The sequence below is a fragment of the Adiantum capillus-veneris genome, chromosome 18 (genome assembly GCF_014529385.1).
Source record: "Adiantum capillus-veneris isolate H3 chromosome 18, ASM1452938v2, whole genome shotgun sequence".
Classification (NCBI taxonomy): domain Eukaryota; kingdom Viridiplantae; phylum Streptophyta; class Polypodiopsida; order Polypodiales; family Pteridaceae; genus Adiantum; species Adiantum capillus-veneris.
This window is the reverse complement of record NC_140948.1, coordinates 61,131,208-61,138,414: the sequence shown is the minus strand read 5'-3', so window position 1 is coordinate 61,138,414 and position 7,207 is coordinate 61,131,208. Positions and strand designations below refer to the sequence as shown.

The following is a 7,207-nucleotide window of genomic DNA, read 5'->3' as shown; positions in this document are numbered from 1 at the left end:
CTACTGTTGGTACATGATCTTTTGTTATATGATATACTCGTTCATTGATTCTCGTATAATTATTCTTTTAGAGATATAGTTTACGTCGTTTTATTGATAATTTCTCATTGATACCATAGTGATTTTGATGGTACCATGATAATGTTTTGTTAATACTTTGGTCATGGTGATTTTCGTTGATACCATGATGATATGTCATTGATACCATGGTTATTCTCGGTGGTGCCATGATGATATTTCGTTGATACCATGGTTATTCTCGGTGATTCCATGATAATATTTCGTTGATTCCATGGTGATTTTTATTGATACCATGATGATGTTTTGTTGATACCATGGTTATTCTCGGTGATACCATGATGTTGTTTCGTTGATACCATGGTTATTCTCGGTGATGCCATGATGATATTTCGTTGATACCATGGTTATTTTCGGTGATGCCATGATGTTGTTTCGTTGATACAATGATTATTCTCGGTGATATCATGATGCTTTTCGTTGATACCATGATCATTTATTCATTTTTATTGACATAATGATGATATTTTGTTAATACTTTGATGGTATTCATTGATCACTACATTGATAAATGTTGTTTTATGTAGTATATACACATATCATTTGTATCACGTAATCACACATTTTGTACTTTTACGTTTATACTTTATGTACCATATGTTGTCGTGCGTATATATGTCGTCAAAAGAGTGGCGTCGCGAACCATCTCTTATGGCATTGTGAACGTAATTATTTCATTAACGATTCTAATAATTTTCATGACATGTTTTTTTTTGGAGTCTATGATCTATGTAGGATTGATCAAAGAATTGATTTTATGAAGACAAACTTGGTGACAATAAAAGATTTATGAAGATATGTTTGGTGATACCATATTGATGACAACATGAAGACATGTTTGGTGATGCGATATTGATGACAAGCTACACAGTAGATTCACGGAGACACTTTTAATTACAAGCTAATCGATAGCTTTTACACCTCTTTATTGAACCTTTGTATTCATTATTGTATTTGATAGGAGTAATGTAACTCCTCATAAAACATTCATTGTAAAAGGAGTGATGTAGCTCCTCGTAAACATTTGTATATTGAATGATTTTTATAATATAATGGTGGGTGTATATAGAGCTGTGAGTTTTTCCCTTGATCCTCCAAGGGTTTTTTCATCCACAGTTAGGGACCCTTATTTGAACGAGGGTGTTGAGCTTATATGTGAAGCTACTCAATATATGGCTTCTCTATATATGGCACCCAGGTCCCCTCTATATATACATCATCTCATGTGTGTATTCTACACACTTTGGGGTTCTACTTCTGTGTTCTCTCCTTCTCTCTCAACAGTCATGACACCGACGAAGTGAGTGAGAATTCCTCACTCACTCAGCATTTGTACTCCCATGGAAAGCATGATATTATTTTCATTAACTTTAAGATAACTGTTTGACTGATTTAAAAAAACTATGACATTGTTGACATTGTATTCTTGTCTCTGAACAACACTTAAAAGAGTCTAGATTGGGAGATGACATTGCAAATCTTGTATGCGAAGGTACAAAAGGGCAAGGCTAGAGTAGCATGTAGCTTCAAAACTTCAATAGATAGAAAACGACAAACTTACTAGAGTAAGTTCCAGCTTCAAAACTTCAGGAGTTACAAAATGGCAGTAGTATTGCCTGCTAGAGTAAGTTGTACTTTAAGTACTTAAGGTAAGACCGCCAAAAAAACTATTTAGATCTGCCTTGTAGTGTTTGGCGAAGTTTCTAGTTGAACTAGCTTTGTGCTTGTTGTCGCGCTGAGTTTTTCCATTCGTAGTCTCCTTCTGAGAGCATGGTAGGGTTGGTCTATGTGTAGCGGTCGAAGGAGTAAACCTTGTGTGGTCCCTTGCTCCCAAAGTACAGCTCGCAATCTTTTTTCAAAAAACATTTGTTGTGCATCCCATGCCTTTTTGGACTCTTTAGCCTGAGCTGCATCCTCTTTCTGTTGTTTCCGTGTTGCCTTATCTGCAAGAGTTTGCCTTCGCTTTTTCTCTTTCTCTACCTTTTTCTGCTCCTTTGCTTTTGCTATCTCGTCTTTTCGTGCATTCTTGGCCTTCATAGTGTCGATGTACTGCGATGAAGTGAGTATGAGACTATTGGTGTAGTCAACAAAAGCCTCTCGAGGTTCTCTTTGAACTGAAGCTTCTCTCATTGGGACTTGCAAGAGGTTAATGATACGTCCTTTCTCTATGGAATCCTTTTGGCTACCTTTGTTATGCCCATTCTCGTTGCTGTATCTCCTAATTTGATGGGTTGGAAACTGGTTTCCCTCTTTCGCATTGCTTGTCATTTCTTGTACATGGTTTGGATAGTGTAGTGCAGTGGGTATGTTACCATTTGTTGCAGCTGCATCTTGCATGTGAAGCTCTGAACTGTAATCTTATTCTCGCAGCAAATCCATGAAGCTAATTGTTTGAGAAGTCTCATGTGAATGATCCTCCGGGGTTGTAATGTGGCTAGTGTCGACTATGTACCCTTCTTGAATGTAATCATGTTGACCACCTCCATCTTGAGCACTGCCAAGCTGTTCTTGGTTCGCCATGATGTTCAAAGCATGGACTGCTTCTTCTTTGATGTCTTCCCTTACTGGCGTATTTGGAACCTGAGACAAATTGTCCTCCTCGATTCCTTCCTCATCGTTTGCCATTTCTCTCTCTGTACTAATGTACATGCATGGCATGCCATCAAATTTGCAGGCTGTGTTGTCTAGAGGCCAGATTCCTGTTTTCTTGAAGCCTGCCTTGATGTTGTGCTCATTTAAAGATAGTTGTATTTGGCAGCGAGCTCTCTCTTGCTTGCTTGAGATGAAGCTGTTGAAGCGGTCCGGGGCAGGCAACAAGAAGAGTGGCCTCTAGACACCCTTCAAGGCTCCCGTGCTGCTCAATGGGGCTGGGGCACAACACAACACAAACCAAAACAACAAACCCACCGCCAAATCCCAACTACACAAGGGGCACCACCTAGTTTAAGAGCGAACTAGGACGCAAAAGAGGAGAATCGTTAGAGCAACCCACAAACAAGCAAGGAATTTACACTAACCCTAACACCAATGGAATACTCTCACACACTAAAACACGAGAGAGAGAGAGAGAGAGAGAGAGAGAGAGAGAGAGAGAGAGAGAGAGAGAGAGAGAGAGAGAGAGAGAGAGAGAGAGAGAGATAGTGCTCGGGCTGCTTTGAAACGTATCGGCAATGATCAAGCAAACACAACTATATATTTAAGAAAGAGAGAGAAAGGGGGAGGGGGTGCTTGTTGCATTAATACCTTCTTACAAATCTGTCATGACAAATCAAAGTGAGATTAGTACTTGTTCAACATAGCTTGCGTAAATTTCACCACAACACATCACAAGAAAAGCCACCCCAATCACTATCTTAAGGCCAGGGGAGTCCTCTCCACCCTGTCGCCCTCTTACAGTATGTGGGATTTATGGCTAGATTGATGACAACACCAGAGACAAGCTATCAAGAACTTAACAAAAAAAAACACCAAGACACTTACACATCATTGTTGTCCATTACTTCACGTTGGAAGGGAGACAAAGTATCCAAGCTTAGTCCAAATCCACCCTCCTTGATTCAGCGAATGTTGGGCTTACAGTAGTAGGAGAAATGATAGATTTCCTACTCTCAATTGAATGATCACTCTCTCTCTTACAATGGCATAGATTTCCCTTGCTAATCCCCTATTACAACACATGCACATGCATAAGACAATGAGCTTCCACTCAAGAGCTCCTTCTAGAGAGGTTGAGCTTGGCTTCTCAAGCTATAGCATAGTGCTCTTGCTTATGGCTCCCCCCTTTTATGCTAGCTACACCCTCCTTTTATAGAAATTTTGAAGGCTAGGGTTACTCCTCTAACCATGGTTGGGTTAGATTTTCAGCAATTTATCTAATTTCTTTTGCTTGGAATTATCAAGAAGTTGGTGGGGAAAGAGAGAGGAGAGAAATGGAGGTGATATGACTTTTCATAGTGGGTTAGTGTTAGTAGAGTTAGTATTAATTTACAAATGGAATTGAATATTTACAATGGGAGTATCCATGTAGGATACAAATAAGGAAGAAAAACTCTTAAGAGGTAAGAAAAGGTGGATTTCTTACAAGGTTGATGCTCCAAGTGTCTTGAGTAGGGCCAATTTTGACGCGTGTTGTCGATCCACTAGCTTTGACGGTACATTTTTTCTCCACTCTTGACCTTCCTTGAGAGACAAGGTAATTGAAGCTGAGTAATCAACCACCATGATGCTGTCTTTTAAGAGAAGAGGCTGAATTTTGTGGTTTTTTGATAGATATGGGTAATTTGGAGGAGGAAAAATGAGACTAGGTGGTCAATTTTGGAATGGAATTGTGTGTGGGAGGTATGAGTTCACCATGGTTTCTCTTATTCTTCAAGGTTGAGGAGAAGGTGAGTAGTGTGCAGAGAGGAGTGGTGAGAGAGATGGGGATGATGAGTGGAGAAGTGTGTGTGAAAGAGGAAAATGATAAAGTGGAAGAGAGAGTGTGGCTGCATAGCATGGGAAAACTGGGGTCCACTAAAAAAATCATAGCTCACAGTTGGTAGCTCCAAAAATCATGAAAAAATTTGGGGTGATTATTCAGAGCGTGGGCTACATTTTCTCTTTTGACCACCGCTCCAAATTCGGAGTGGAGATAGGTGCCAAAATTCTCACCAAAAAGCCTGTTTTTTATGCCTGCAAAAGTCTTTTAGTGGTCCCCTCCTTTGTTGAATTTGTACAATGCATCCAAGAGTGAGCCCCTCCTTTGTCATATTATAATACAAAGCATTCAAGTTGCCCTTGACCCATGCATGGAGGAGGATTATTGGTGAAATAAGAAATATATACATGGTGGGACTAGTGTATGGACTATTCATGGACTTTAGCTCAATGAGCACATGGTGTTAGAATAATGAGTAAAAATAATAATAAAAATATGGAGGAGTTATGGATATGGAAAGATATTGGAATCATATGATATGGTCCCTCCTTGAATTATTTTGGGTGAAAGAGGAAAATGTATGCAAGTAAATAATATAATAAAAGTAACCAATGAGTAGAAATCAATTTTTTGTTTTCACGAGGGTGAGGGTGAAAATGTGCGAGTGATTTGTATAAAGGAAAAATATGAGGTTAGAGTATGTACATATTGGCAAAAAAAATAAAATTATGGTGTAAGAGGATGAAAGAAGGTGTACATAGGTTTAATAAAACACACACCTAAGTAGAAATATTTAAATAAAATACCAAAATAATTATAAAAAATCCCTATATTTAGGCCATATATACAATGAAATATTTACACACAAAGAGGCCATAATATACTTTTATTTTTTTATTTATTATTATTATTATTATTATTTTTTGGCTCACCTAGCCCAGTGACTAGCTAGCTGAGGGTTTTTAAGAAGATATGGGAAAAGTCCCGTGACTTACGCACGCCTATGTACAGTGAAATGGTAGGGATAGCCACAGTGTTTGGGTGATTTTGGTAGGGTGAGGTAACTCACTGTGGCAATTACAAAGAGCCGAAAAAACGGCTATCACTGTCTGATGCTGCCAAGCTTGTCTTTGTTTCCGGAAATTTACCTTCAAAGACTTAAAAACAGAGACATCCAATGGTTGCAATTTGTGTGAAGTGGGGGCTGGTAAGGTAAGAATGTCGACGCCGGCATGATAGGATTTTCTTACAACCGCCAGTGACACGTGACTACCATGCCCATCTAAAATGAGCAAATGTCGATTCTGCAATCCCACGTCTTGGCCTATGCATTTTTTGAAATGCTCAATCGAAGCTTGAAATAATTCTCCAGGCATCCATGCTTTCTTTTGCATTTCCATGGCTGCGCCTTCTTCACAGTCTTCGATGTAGTTGCCAATCATACGACTGCCCTTGAATATGTAGAAAGAGGGAATGGCTTGTCTGACTGCATTGATGCAACATAAGACAGTGAGCCACTCCCTTGAGTCACACGTAGGCCATACACTGACCTCGTACCTTTCCTTGCGAGAATCTTCATTCCCTTATCTCGTGATCCTCGGAATCCTGTCTCATCAGCATTCCATATGTTGGTAGGTGGATAGCTACTTGCTGAGTAAAGCTTCTCTAAGTTCTCATAGAGACTTTTGACTATATCTGGGCGAAACCTTGTAGCTCTTGATTGATCCAAACCTTCACAAACTCGAAATACAAGATTCGGATGTCACCTTTGAAAACCATCCCGCCAACTCCTTCCTGGAATGCCGTTGGTGAAGAGTGTTTCCCGTGTTTGACAAATTTCTGCAACTTTCAACTTTACATCTACTACAGCTACCCCATAACCTGAATGAGACTTTTTGAATATCCACTCTAGTAGCAAAGCTTCTTCTTCCTTCGAGAGGATGGTGGGAGGGCCTTTTCGTTTCTTTTGGGTTCGACCTTCTTCCCAATTGATTATTGCAGACTTACTCATCCCAGACAACATGGAGCATTTGTGCAGTGAGAGACCTTGGTCACGAGCACGGAGAGCTTTGGCCATGTCCTGAGCTGTCCATGAAAGAGTGGTACGCCTTTTTGGTTGTGTACCTTCTATCTCTTTTGTTTGCTCATTGTTGTTGTCATCTATTGACTTTGTTGGAGTGGTTGATGTTGGAGGTGAGGGTTTGGGAAATGTTGCCTTTGTTTGAAGCGCTAGAGGTGGTGTTTTATTGATTTTAGAGTGAAAATTCCTCTTTCTCCTGCTGCTCCGAGCATGTTGTACTGATGGTGATGTAACTGTGGTTTTCCTTGCTGATGATGTTTGGGCATGGCTGCTGGTTCGTGTGCCTCTTACCATTCAGTTTGTTTTAAAACAAAAGTTATTATATCAAAGTCAAACAAATTGTCTTTATACATTACATTGAAAACTAATGAAAATGATCATGATTAAAAACACGGTTGTTAGCTTACCTTTTGGAGTTAACTCAAGAAAGAATATCAGTCCTCAAACTCTTTGAGAAGATGTGAATAGTCTCTCACCGAAAACTTTTTCTTAGGAGGGGGGGGAGAAGTGCGCTTGGGACTTGCATCTCGCTTCTCGATTAAGGTTGATGAGCAGGAAGTTGTTGTTGATGAGGAAGCCTTGGGTGATATGAATGGGGCTTTTTTGCGTTGAACTTTGCAGAGGAAAATTGG

At 39.7% G+C, this 7,207-nt stretch overlaps 1 pseudogene; it reads right to left on the bottom strand.

The window, feature by feature from the left end:
- Nucleotides 1-1,790: 1,790 nt before the first annotated feature.
- LOC147435749 (uncharacterized) lies at nt 1,791-6,869 on the bottom strand (annotated as a pseudogene).
- Between the last annotated feature and the right edge of the window lie 338 nt (nt 6,870-7,207).